Source organism: Protopterus annectens, chromosome 3.part0, assembly GCF_019279795.1.
Source record: "Protopterus annectens isolate FY-2018-M chromosome 3.part0, PAN1.0, whole genome shotgun sequence".
NCBI lineage: Eukaryota > Metazoa > Chordata > Ceratodontiformes > Protopteridae > Protopterus > Protopterus annectens.
The window spans coordinates 770,254,134-770,268,792 of NC_056731.1; the positions used below are offsets into that span (position 1 = coordinate 770,254,134).

The window sequence follows — 14,659 nt, forward strand, 5'->3', positions numbered from 1 at the left end:
CATGGCTCCAGTGGGTACCCAGCATCCCCCACTAGGTGACCGTAGGGGATGTCCACATTGGCAAATCTGTGGTACGGCTGCATCAGATGCCATATGCTGATGCCTGTGAGATCCCCATGATATCCCCAGTTGTGCTTTGGGAGGTACCTGTGGCTAGTATACCTAGGCCTACACATACCTTGGTATCCACTAGGATGGGTTCCACTCGGCCAGTTTGGTGTGTCAGGTGTGGCTGGCACAGCTCAACAATTTGCTGTAGGAGGTCTCTGTCCACCCTATAGTGCTCCACTATGTCCAGCTCATGTAGCCCCTGGTAGGTTACCCTGGGTCTGTGCACTCTTCTCTGTCTCTTCACTGTGGGTTGTTTGGCAGCATTGACATCCTCACCACCCTCAGCCTCTTGCACATGATGTTCTATGTTGCCTGCTGCAGCCCTTCTCATTTTGTAGGTTTGTTTGTTAAAATTTCCCCGCATGTATGCACCAGTGGTGTAGAGTGTGGAAAAACCAGAGGGGAGGTGTTTGCTTACTTTATAGTAGTGTTCTGGGCTGTGCTTGTTTGCTGTCTGTGTAATTGGCTGATTCTGATGCATTTCACCTGCCAGCTAAGCTAGTTCTCCTTGATTACCTTCCTACTGCTGTTTTCCCTTCCCATTGCCTCCCTGTTTAAGCCCGTGTGCGCGCCGCGCAAACGGAGTGTTCAAATGTGCACAGAGCTGCTATTTCCTGGTTTAACTTCCTTTTTCTTCCTGTAAAACCTGGTGCGCAGCACGCACACCCACTTACACTTTGTAAAGAGTGCTAGGCAGGTTTAGACATACCCCTAGCTTAGCTGTGCTAAGCTAGGAGCAAACCCAAGCCACAGGGCTCCAATCCGCTTATAGTATGCCTGACACACCCACCCATGATGTCACCTACCTCCTAGTCTTGCACCCAGCTATTTATACTTACAGTTGGGACCTGCCTCACACCCTGGGGAAATTTGGGATTCACTATCCTTCCCCTCATTTGCATAGGATTGCCTGCTAATGCATAGTTACATGTCCCACACTGAGCATCCCCCCTTAGCAACCATTACACATTGGCCAGGTTGTCTTATGCCTGCCATTGACTTGTATGGCAGAATACTGCTTTTAGTTAGAATGCTCAATTTAAGTTTATTTTTTTATTTTCCCCTGATCCCATTTGCGTGCCACTGCCCTATGCTTAAACAGCCGAGATCGACGAAAAAAAAATAACAGTTGTTTTTTTTTTAAACAGTTTGCAATGCCACTGGCCTTCTACTTGGCCATTGGCATGCTTCCTCAATAATATGCAGCCTTTATTTGGAGCTGCCATAGCACCGTTTTGTAGTTTGCAGAAATGTACTCGGTTTCTAACCGAGTACATTTCTGCAGACAGCACTCATCCTGCACTGATAGCTTCCGGCTTCGTGGATCACAGATTACTCTCATTTGCATGGTTTTCACCTGCAAATAAGAGTACTTTTCATACAGATGCTCGGTCTGTGCAGGATTAGCCTAAGAGCTCACGTGCACGTCCCGGGAGCTTGTTCCTGGATCGCACGTTGGCCATATTGCCGAAAATAGCTCTCATAGACTAATCCTGCACGCTATAAAGGGCTTCATAAATCCGGGGGTATGTCTTGAAAGAGCACAGTTCCATTGTATGTTTAGGTTTTAGTTATGTTCTGCAAATTTATCATGAATAATTATTTTTAAATTATGTAGTTAATGTATTTTATGTTTTTAAATTATCATATATTTGTAAGTAGTAGGCTATATTTTTAGTCTTTTAGTGTGAGATTCTTTTAGTGAGACTACCACTTTAATGAAATTGAATGAATTAGCTACAGGTTGGATTAATCAGTTGTTTAATTGGTATACTATGGAAGTATAAAAGTAGAATTGTTCTTGTCTTCCAAGTTTTAATGGTCTGAGGAAGCCCGAAGGGGAGAAAGTGCTTACCAGTGCACGAATAAACTAAGTTTTTATTCCAGTTTGGGCTGTTCCTGTCTTTGATACTTGTGTGGAAGGAATTTATATGCTGTTGAGTATTTGCAGCCTTTGTTTGCTCCTTTACCAGTTTTCAAAGTTGCACAAGCTGAACTGGATTAATATGACTTCATAATAATGAACATAAAGCTTGATTCGTTATTATGAGTTTGGCATTGTGGACGCAGATCGGGGTACAGTGAGGATTAGGGAACTTACCCTTTTCCTCACTGTAGTGCAGTCTCAGAGTTGGTATATATAATTCGTAGGGGGTGTGGGGTGCAGGGGGCTTCCGCCCCTGCTAAAACATAAAAGGTCATATCGACTTTCAAAACTGGAAGTCGAGTATGTCGAATGTCGAACTTCATATAGGCTTGATTTTCTTTTCAGTTTCAGGACTTTTGTTCGTTGTTTAGATGGCAAAATATTTTGCCTTTCAGATAATGATAATAAACCAAAAATCAGTATATACCATACCAAGATTGCATATTCCGCATTCTGAAGGAGTTATGGGCCTCAAAATTAACTATGTGTATAGATCCACACTCATTGGACAGCATACATAACTGCTGACTTCATCAGATCAAAACATAGTGAGAGTTTTAAAACTTGTGGAGAAGAAGTCTAAGATGAAATCTTTGCTTACTTTAACAGAAGCATTTCAGACTAAAGCAGGAATGGAAATCAAACCAGAAGTAGATAAAAATCAGAAGTAAATGAATGTGCCAAAAAGAGAGTATATAAAGAAAAGTATCAGATGAGATGGAAAGAATTTTGGAAAATCCACAGAGATAGTGACAAGTATGGGACAACCTCATGTTGATCAAGATTTGTTGCAGGAATAGTTAAGGAAAGGTGAACTGATACCAAAAGATGAAAAGCTAATAATGGTGGTCCAAGACAGCTCATTGCATACACAATGGTTTACAAAGTCCATTGAAAAAGTGAGAGAAACACACAAAAGTAGGTTCCATGAAACAGAAATGAAAACTGTTGCATATCTTGTTGCTGGGTGTGATACACTCATGGTAGAGGGCCTGCATCATACCTCTCAATCTGCAGACATTAAAAATAGGAGCAAAGGTGCATCCAGCCAAAATCTGGACATCTAATTAGCATCAAATTTGAAAACCAAACAGCATATAACTCTTTCCCATTTCTATTAGAAATGTTGAATGCTAATTGGAAACACTATTTAAAAAGCAGAGAATGACAAAAATGACATAAAAATATAAGCAAGACATATGAAAGAGACAAAAATTTGTAAACTTAATGAATTGTATTACAAAATTCTCCCACACAAGATCACTTATTTTTGCTTCTGAAAAAGGGGAAATGTAATATTTGTGTCCAGTTTCCTTAAATTATTGGTGTCATTAGTATGTCAGTCATGACAACTTCAAAAATCATGTGTGATGAGGGAGATTGAGAAAATGATGTGAAGGGGCAAACAAGCCTAAAAACAGGAACATATCGTCAAAAATAGGAACATCATGTGCAGAGGTAAATCAGACTTGAAAATATGAATGTTCCTCCAAAAGAGGGACAGTTGAGAGGACTGGCCTTTATATTGAAAGGCAGAAGAATGGGGCAAGATGGTTTGAAAGGGGATCATGCAAACCCTACAAATATAGAAGCATTAGAAATGTGAACTGCAAAGTGTTATAGAGAATTATGAAGTTTATATCACATCAGATCACCCATTATCAGCAATTCAAAAAATCGATGCAAGAAAACCAGATACAGTATTCCATGAAAAAAAGACAAAAGTAGCATTGATCATTGAAATTGCTACACCTAGCAATTGTAGTGTATCACATGCAGAAAGACACAAAGTCATAAAATATCAGGATTTGCAAGCAGAAATGAGGTGAAGAAATGTGGAAAAAAAGATGTCCAGACAATTCCAATAGCAGTAGGAACAACAGGTCTAATAAAAAAGAATGTACAGTCATACTTAGATATGATGCCACCAGATGTAATATTGTATAAATTACAAAAGGAGACAATTTTGGGTACATCATGGGTGGTAAGAAGAGCACTATTGGCTAATGTGAAAGACTGAAACAATACTAACTTCATGAACTCTTACTGTACTCGAGTAAGTAATGGGGTCCATTCCTGACATGGTATTAGAAACCCAAAACACTTGAAGAAATTAAGCCAACATAAAACATTATGCAGACAGACAGAGCACTGAGAACAGGGATGTACATTAGTACATACCACCTCAGTCCGGGTACAGGAAACCTCCCTGCCTCCACACAGGAAGTGCATCAACACATCACCACAGTAGCAGCAACTTCTTCCCCTATTAGTGGAACTGCATCAATGCACAGCACCTCAATTCAGGTGAAAAGCTACATATAAAAGTATATACTACACTGAAACAAACTCACATACACATATTTGAAATAATCAACATGCAGCTTAACACATTATTCTTTTATTCTCTATTTGCCACCTGATACAAACATTTATTGACTATTACTCATCTGCATTGATCCCACATAAAAACAATACCAGACTTACTCAAGCTTTTCCTAAGACAGGCCCAAGCATACATAGGGGCTGACCTCACCATTTGAGAAACTATATAGCAGAACATAACTTTTGCCTGTTATGTTTTTGTTCAAAGACATAAAATCTTTATAAAGTAGTTTTAAACTTGCCAATGAACTTCCCTTTAGTTGTATATTTTGGGAATCTTTTACATAGTAAGTGATTGATACTGTGAAACCCATCCATTTGAAAGCAGTTTACAAAATCGAGCTTTAACAAAACTGAGGTTGCTCTTTCTCTGAGGTTTGGCAGCTTTGGAGTATTTCAGACAGCAAGCTTAGAAACATTGATCGTCAAGCATATCACATCTTTATAGTTCTGATTGCTTATACAATCTCAGCTACGCAAAGGCCTCACTTTGCTACATCTAAATTTAGGTCTGTTAACAATGCTTAAATACTATTATTAAAATTAGGAAACATTCTATGCAGTTCTTAATTTATCTCAGATATAATAGTGTAATTAAGCATACACCCTCTACACATTCACATAACTTTCTTAAAAGTAATTTATTTATTTTGTGCAGCAAAATTTGCTAGAATTTAAATTGTATAGACATGTATATGTTTAAATAGTTTTATTTTATTAAGTAATACATGTTTTTTTATCAGAATGCCTGACTGACTAAATGCTTTTTTATCTTTACTGAAACCTGTTATTTTAGGATTTGTATTTCAGTAGTGAAAGAATATACTGTTTAAAAAACAAAAAAGTCAACTTCCACAAAAGTAGTATAGTTCGGTACCAATAAAGGCTGTCTTCCAAAAACACAAATTCAAAGCCTCATTCCACAAGATCCACTCGCTTAGGATCTTAAAACACACAAAAAATAAAACAATATTTCATAGAATGTAGAAAACCAATATCTAATATTAAACATTGATATTTATGTACTCTAGGGATTTGAATTTTTAGTACAAAATATAGAGCACAAATTATAAATTATATAATTTTATACAAAAATTTTTTATATATTTTATATTTTATATATTTTATATGTTGAACGTTTAATGTCTGTATTTTTGCATTTCTTGTATTTTGTATAGTATTTGTATTTATATTCAACCCAACATTTTATTACATTTATTATTTTTTATTAGAAAGGGTTGGTGCATCACGTGTAATATAATATATTTATTTCATTAAATTCATAAATTCATAGACAATTTTATAGAAAAGTTATATATTTATATTTATTTATTTCTTTATATATATATATATATTTTTATAGAGAAATTAAGTATATTTATATATATATACATGGTGTATTGACATTCTCTGACTGCAACTGCATTCCACTAATCATGGAATTATTATGTAATTGTTTAATTGTCTAATCATTACTCCCTAATGGATGTACAAAAGGAATGGGAGAGGTGCATTTAATTGATTCTGAAGAGGTCTCCAGTGTTGGAGACGAAAGCGCTAAATCCTAATTCTTTTTAGTTCCATCTTGCAGAGTTCTATTTGTTTAATAAATTTTGTTTTACCTGTGAAAAAGCGAGTGGAGCTTGTGGAATGAGGCTTTGAATGTGTGTTTTTGGAAGACAGCCTTTATTGGTACCGAACTATACTACTTTTGTGGAAATATACTGTTTAAAACTTACACTGACTGATGAAAGTGGGGTCTAACTTAAGGGTGTGGGATGGGGTTCAGTTCTGGAAGTTGGCATACAATTCCAAAAAGTTCTGTATGTGCACATGTTCACGTGTTGACCTGCTGTTATTTGTTGGACTTGACCCTTACCCATGATCTTGTTACCGGCATTACATGCTGACTTACTGTTACTTACTAAGGAGACCTGAGCACCTTTGTCCTGTTTTAGGTGTCTCACAGACTGGTGCTTGTACTTCGTTACTATGTTTTTAACCCGTGTTTTGTATGAAGAAACAGTGGAAAAACCCCAGACTACTTTTTTACATCCATACATATCTGCATGCTTCTCACAGACAGTGAAAACAATAGTTTTCTGAAATAAAAAATACAATATTACTACATCCAAAGGTAAGCAATGTTAAACCACCAAAGTGCACATGTATTAGACTCTATGAACACTGTCATTAGAAAACTAGCAGCATACCATCTGTTATTCTTACTGTTTCAGGGACAAATGTGTACATGTTGTTAGGGCTCCAATGGAATTAGTTAAACAAAAAGCAGAGAGCACTGCCTTATGTTATATGGTTAAAATGAATCAGTGTTGTTTGTTAGGCAGTGCAACACCTGAGATCAGAAGCATGGAAGATTCTGGAATTTAGACTTAGTTAATGCATAATGAAATGGATCGGCTAGTCCGACACTGAGCTGATAATAAATAATCTATTTCACAAGATGGACAGAAAGATGCATCAAATGGTGATTGTTTTCTTATGATAACCAGCTTACCACTGAACTGAATGGATGAGCTTTTTAAGCATGACTGTGTGAAAAAATCTTGCCCAAGAACTCTACAGACCACTTAGGTACTAACAGACAAACTGCATTGCATTTTACACTACTAAAATAGACAACCTGTAATATCTGCAAAGAAGCTACCCACCTGTGAAAGTAAAGCTAATACAGCTAAATAAGCCATTATGTGCACTTAAAGTGTATTTTCTTCAGATATGTTAGGGGTCATAACCTTATGAGTTTCCATGGACCTGAATGTTTAAGATACACTAAATTAAAGAAAGACTGATGTACAATATGCTAGGGTAGCCATAAAGGAGTATGGAGTTGAGCTGGGACTTAGCATGAGTTGCAGATTATATTTAGGCTATCAGCTCAGGACAGATGTTCCACTTCTGATTTCAACTGACTGAACATAAACAGACTAAGCCCCTGTATCCTTCAGAAATGAAGAGTACCTGTGTTTATTGTGCAATACTAAAAATGCTCAATTGTAAACCACAAACACAGAAAAAGCCAAGCACCTCCATCACGTCTGCTTGAGATTGTTATAGTAATTGGTGTGAGTTCATCCAAGACATTATCCCAGCCTGAAGTCCCCCCTTATATGTGTCATTGCAGGTGAGCAGTGTTCTTTTCCTTATGCAGCAGCCCTGTCAGGATTTTCTCACCGCATGTTCTACTGCCACTCCGTTTGGAATGCTGGTTCTGTGCTCAGGCTATCTTTCTATAAAAAAGGTACTTAAAATCCTTCATGAGACTCCCTGAAGTTGTTGAAGTACTGAATCTAAACACTGAGTGTTTTTTATACAGCACATACTCTGTCTCCCTGGGAACAGGAAAAATTCAATGAAAACATGTTTTGTCAGAAACCTGATATTTTTATCCAGTTTTCATTCAGTAACATGTAACAAAATGAAATTAAATGAATGACAAATTGTTAAAATGCATCTTTTTGTAGAATTGTCCTATAACAGTTTTCTTGAAGATGACGACAAATGTTGAATGTGGAACTCTAGGGCACTGAAACCCTGTAAGGCCTATTATGCAAGGTTCAAATCCTTTGACACCACATGGTAGAGACTATGAGTTGTCCGCTTTCTGATTTTTTACACTTGATTTCATCGGTCTAATTTTCTAAATGTGCAAGGAAAATACTAATCCCTTCATTATATCAGTATTTGATCATTCAATTTTCATTCTTCATTCTTATTTAATAAACAAGTGCAAACAAAGAGATGTGTGTCATCAAAAAATGGAGGTTAAAATATTCCATCAGGATGTTTTGTCTGAAAACATCAGCATGTTCCATAAACAGAAAAAAAGCTGTCATCGTTTTGGGAGGTCCTTCTTTGCAAAAACAAGCAAACACACACATTGTTTTGAGTTTGCTTAATATGCTTTTAGTTAATTAAGGATATTCTCAAGACAAAATAGTTGGCACAAATCCCAGTGGGATTTTGAGAAACTACCAGTAACTCTAAGGTAATAAACAAGGCACATACTGTGAATTTACTGTTTCTTAGAAGTTAGAAGAGGACTCGCCAAACTATCAAAAAATGGAATACTGTTTGCAAATAAGTAAAAATGGAATACTGTTTACAAATAAGTAAAAAATGGAATACTAATAATAACAAAAAAATGCAGATCTAATGCTCCACATCTTTGAATGTGTTTTTTGGCATACTGTTAGGGAACACTATTTTAGCAATCACAATTTGCATTTTGGCATACTTTTCTTTTTGGGTACACTACATCAGTAATCAGAATAAAGGAAAACATGACAGAATCAATGTTAATTCTTTGTAATCAGAGTTTATTAACAATAGTTTATTTTTTGTTTATGTTTTGTTTCTTATATTCATGAAATGAAAATACTGGATTTTACATATGCATGTGTGTATTAGTTAGCTAGTTATAGTGTTTGAAAACATATTGTTTAACTTTGTATTCTTTGATAGTTTGTACATGAAGAGAATTAAGTAAGTTGCTCTGGCACCCTTTACTCTTAGAAGTAATACGTCAGTATTGCAAAATGTATATATAGTATGCAATAGCCATACAAGGGACCATTCATCATTTGCACAGAATTATGAATGCTATAGACAGTGGTGATCTTGGTAAAACCATTTTTTAATATTCAGTGGTATTCTAAAAGTGGTTATTGTCCACAAGTGCTGCAACATATTTTTATACACACAATAAAAAAAAATCACACAGTGTGCCATTGAAATCAAAAATATTGTTTACATGAATTCAGACCTCAAGCATGCATGTTTAGAGTGCACACACTGTCATCATGCTGACAATAACCACTGCATGGCATAGTGTGATAAAGGCCTGAGAATAGTGCAGGTGACCTGAGTTTGATCAATAGCTCGGGCACCTGTTGGAAAAAGAATGTCAAGGCATTAACCTGCTTGCCTCTTCCAAAAGGAGGGCAATGGGGTATGCAGGGGATTTTTTTGAATTAGGGTGCTGGTACCAGGGCTGATATGATTGCCATTACTGCTACAGGTGGGTGGACAAAGGTATCACATAGGCAGAGGTGTTGACCTCATACTGCCACTTCTTGACCATCTGATGACATCAGCCCTGCAACCTAGTGGGAGATAGAACTTAGAAAGAAAATCCCCAGTATCTTGTAAGAATGATGGCATTACTCCTGGGATGTCAACTCTCATCTGCACAGAATGAATGAAAACCAAATAGAGATGCAAGAGCTTTGGTCCTGGGATAATGGGTCAACTGTGCATCAGGAGTGAGGGTTGTTGGTCAAGAGGAGTATGAGAGAAAAAGGTGACAAAGAAAATCATCCTGGCAGTAAGCAACACACAGACAATGAGAGAGCTAAAAATACTTCAAAGGGTTGCAGAATAGAAAATGCATGACATTTGCAAATAAGAAAATAATTTTCGAGTGGGAATTTCAAGTCCACTTGCCTTGCTAAGGAAGGCATTGTTCTATGGATAAGAAAAGAGATTTGCAGAACTGCTTAGAAGATTTCTGTCCATCAGTACTGTGATGTTTCTTTTGGATTGTGCACCTGTGCAAGAATGCTTGCATCATCATAGCCATACACTATCAATTTTTTGATGGGGTCATATGGAAGCTGCAGCCTGTGTATGCCTGTCTTGAAGGGGAAAGAGATACAGGCTGCCAAAGGCAGCTGAATCTTTGTTTTGCACAGCTACGGCTCCCCAACGACAATGGAGGGGTCTTCCTCACTGACTCTGTATTCATTGGGTAGCCATGGAGCATTTCTGAGCCACAAGAATTCATAGGATAACTCTCTAGCAGGAGCAGCGAATTCTAATAGCTTACAATGTAACAATGTAACAACAGCTGCTGGTATGAGAATGAGACCACACAGAGATTTAACACGGAAGATGACATTTATTGCAATGAAATAAACTGGATGATTTTTGTAGAACTGTGCACTGAGAACCTTGTGGAGGAGAGAATGTATGAGGAATATAAAACAGTAACAGATACTTTATATGGAGTATATACTTTTTCAAGCTTTAGAGCAAATTGTTTTAATATGCTGACACCATGCAGATTGCAAGGATAACACTGCAGGAAGACTTTTTTGGTACATAAAAATAAGCATGTACCTTCAACTCTGACATAAAAAAATAGACAGTCTGTAGTACATAAATATCATGTGGTGATAAATTGTGTTCTTTAAAAAGTAAATATGGAGTGAATACTTAAATTATCATTGTGTCTGCCTTAGAAAGCAAGTTTAGACTTCATTGTCCATTGTCATAAAAATATGTTTTACGTCTAGTTAGAATTATTTTTTACTGGTGCATGGTATGTCTTCCTAAGGTGCAAACTGTGTTTTTGCAGCTCAACTTCAGCTAAAATAATTCAAAAGGAAATAATGCAAGTTTTTTTTTACTCATGCCATAATGCAACCAATATCACAGACAGGAAATGTGTAGGAAGCAGAAGTCAATGAAATGTGGCTGAAATATTTATCCTAGATAACTGTTGTGCTGTCTAAAGTAATAACAAAAAAGTCAAGCAAATAAAATAACCATATAACATATGTGCAAATACACACACACACACACACACACACACACACACACACACACACACACACACACACACACACACACACACACACACACACACACACACACACACTAGTGCTCTCCTGCATACACGCACATAAGCACACACTCTCATATACACACATGCACACACTCTCACACATAAGCATGCACACACACGCATATCTACACTCACATATGAATGATAAAAGTCCACTAATTTTAAGTTATGTATTACAGTAAACTCTCAGTTAACTGGAACTCAAGCAAACGGCAAATAAAAATTGAAGAACTACACTACAATTTGCATGTGTTGCACTTTCTGTCCCCCCCCCTCCCCGCAAAAACATGCCTTCGGTTTTTAGAGTTTTAGAGTTTTAAAAAGCAAGATAGGAATACATTCCCTCTCTCCCCAACCTGAGAACAGGTCAAACCAAACAAATAGCACAGGGTACAGTATTAGTCAGACCTATTTTTAATAGTAACTCTCAAGCAACCAGAAACTACAGTTATCTGGCATCTACCAATCCCCATAGGTGCTGGTTAAGTGAGAGTTTACTGTATAACACACAGTAGCATTTTAAGGACACACCATGGGTAGTTAGCCTAAAATACTCTTATGTTTGAAGTCAGCTGCATGGCATAAATGCATGGAACACTACCTATGACCAATGATACCGGGATTTAGTTAGCAGTTCTGGCCCAGAAGGAGAGATGAAGGAGTGGAATGGTTGTGCCTCCTTGACCTTCTTTGATGGGAGGAATAGGCATGACATGTCAGGGAGGAGTGTAGGTGCTGTGTTTCTGGTATATACAGGAGAATGCTGCAGAGTGCAGACCACATCAGGAAGGGGATGAGGCCACTGCTGTTTTCCAGGTATATACAGAAGATTGCTGCAGATTGCAGGCCAAGTCAGGAAGGGGATGGGACCACAGTGGAGGAAATGTGCTATTGTGGAGACAGAATGTGGCCTTACAGCTCACTACTACATGCTTCTTTGGGGAGGGGCCCCTGATAGGTAAGAACATTCACCTCTCAGGTCCATTGTCCAAAAGTGAGCCTGGAACAGGTATGGGGATGTAGGAATTATCCTGCTCAATTTACAATATGACCTGCACTCTCTTATTACCCTAACACTCATTCCTGTTGGCCAGGTTGGAACAAATGAGCTAACTGGATATCCAGACAGCAGAGGGTTTTGAAAAACAAACACACCCAAAAACAAACAGACTTTGTTCTCCTCCTGTGATAAATGGCAGTGCTTGCAGACCCATAAAAGTCCAGAGTTTGAATGAGAACATGGTTGAACATTCACAGAGGCTCTCACTAATAATCTGCTCAAGCAACAGAGTCTCCCAAAGCAGAAACGCAAGCAACCTCCACCCCCCAACACAACCCAAATGACATATAGCCCACATACTCAGTGTGCCAATAAACCACAGCCCATAAGGCAAACCAACGTACCCAACACACTAGTCATAGGTGACTGTATAGTCAGGCACACTGATGTCCCACTCACCAGGCTAAACAAGGAGAAGGTTACTGTCAGTTGCCTGTCGGGTACCAGGATCTGCTACAGAACCCACGCACTCAGGTCACTCCACAACAAGTACAAATATGACTCTGTCATTGTCCATGTTGGTGTGAATGACCTGAGATGTACCTCCCTGGACTACATGAAAAGAGACATGGAAGAGCTCTCCGATCTTGTAGCCCAGGCAAGTATGACCCTAGCCCTGAGTAGCATTCTGCCATCACCCAGAATGATACCGGAATACAAGGAAATTATTGACTCCAACAATTGGCTAAGCTTCTGGTGTCATTCTAAGGGGATCCAGTATCTGTCTGCCTGGGACGACATGGTCGACAGACCATGATGCTTTGCCAGAGATGGCCTGCACCTGTCGCCCCTGGGATTCCGGACACTGGTTAAGGCTCTTGCTGCCCCTATAGTGCCTTTTTTAGGCAAGGTTCAAATGACAAATTTACCACCGTAACAGGAACAAGCAAGCAAAAACTGAGGGTAATGCTATTCAATGCTAGAAGTCTAAATCTCAAAATGTACTCACTCGAGGCACTCCTTAAAATTGAGAACATTGGTATCTGTGCAGTGACTGAGACCTGGTTCAAGGCTCTAGAGAGCACTCCTGCATTACCAGGCTATAACTCATACCACACTTTAGTAGTCAGGAAATCCTTCTATGTGGCACACCTCATCACCAAAGGGTTCTCATCCAGGAAAAAAGAGGTCATTGTTCCCCTCTACTTGGCAGTCATTAGACCCATTATAGAGTACAATGTCCCTTTTGGAATGTACCTCACAAGACATCTGCAGCAGCTGGAAAGGCCACAGAAGTATCTCACAAAGAGGATTACTGGCCTCAAACAGATGCCCTTTACTGACCGTCTCAAAAAACTCCAGCTTTACTCTGTAGCATAATGCCTACTCTGAGGAGATCTCTGCCTAACATATAAAGCTATGTTAAACCCAGAGCTATTGGACATGCTACACCTAAAGAAATCCCAATCCCTCCGAGTTACACACTCTAGGGACCTAAACCTTGTCACCACAATAAACAGGACATGCTGGAGGCATAGATTCATGTCCCAGAGACTTCCTATACTCTGGAACAAGCTACCCATCTATGTCAAGCAAAGTTCCTCATTAGCAGTCATCCAAAAAATCTTGATGAGTAAATGGGAAATATGAAAATACACCCCGGGGATCAGTTCTGTAGCTCTGCTCAACAGGGGCACAGAAAATTAACTTTCTTGGGTGGCGTAAGTCAGTGAACTTTGTTGGCTAGGCTTTTTTAGGCCCTTGGGCTGATAGCCTACTACCTACCTATGAATCTATGAATCTATTAGCTAGTATTCCATCTGGACACTCACACATTCCTGCAGCTGTAAACTGCCCTTGTGAAACAGTATTGTGAAGTATGTGGAACATGACTGAAGTTTCCTGCTGCTATTTAATTGCTTACATTTGCACCACAACTTCAAAGTGCCAAACAGCATATTTGCTCCACTGGCAAATACTTTTACCTCTGCCTTTTAGATAAAAAAAAATACTTGTAAAACTTATATTTTCCATATACACTGAAGGTAGCCAATAAACTTTAAGCTCAGTGATATTAGCAGAGGAAAAGTGTGATGGACATTCATAGACTTTAATGGATGCATCACTATGCATACACACAGGTGTATCCATTAGATTCTAGGGACACACAGTACACTATCCCTAAGGTATCCATTAGAGTCTACAGTCACACCTTAAGCTATCTGTAAGGGATACACTAAGCTTATATGGCTCATGGTTTAACAAAAAGTGTACAAAGCTTTTTGTTAAAAAAGGCTCAAATAAATGTTTTTATTTACCTTTTTATTTCAGTTTGATAACTAGACAGATGGACTGTTTTCATCCGTGACATGGACACCGTGATGAAACAGAAAATTATACACAGACTAAAGAATACTTAGAGTTCCCCACAGTATGGTAACAGAGCAGAGACAAAACATATGTATGCTATTGACAATTATAAATAAAACTAATTGTAATGTTTACAGCATGTACAATTAAGGTAGACATTCAACCATTAGTCATTTGTAAAAAGCATGTCTTTGTAAGAAAGATGTGACTACAACGC

The 14,659-nt window shown here is 38.2% G+C and overlaps 1 protein-coding gene across 4 annotated transcripts in view; it reads right to left on the reverse strand.

Annotated features, from left to right (window-relative positions):
- The window catches only part of LOC122796547 (collagen alpha-1(XV) chain-like), a 1,635,928-nt gene that overhangs the window by 766,471 nt on the left and 854,798 nt on the right, over positions 1 to 14,659 (reverse strand). The window lies entirely within an intron of this gene.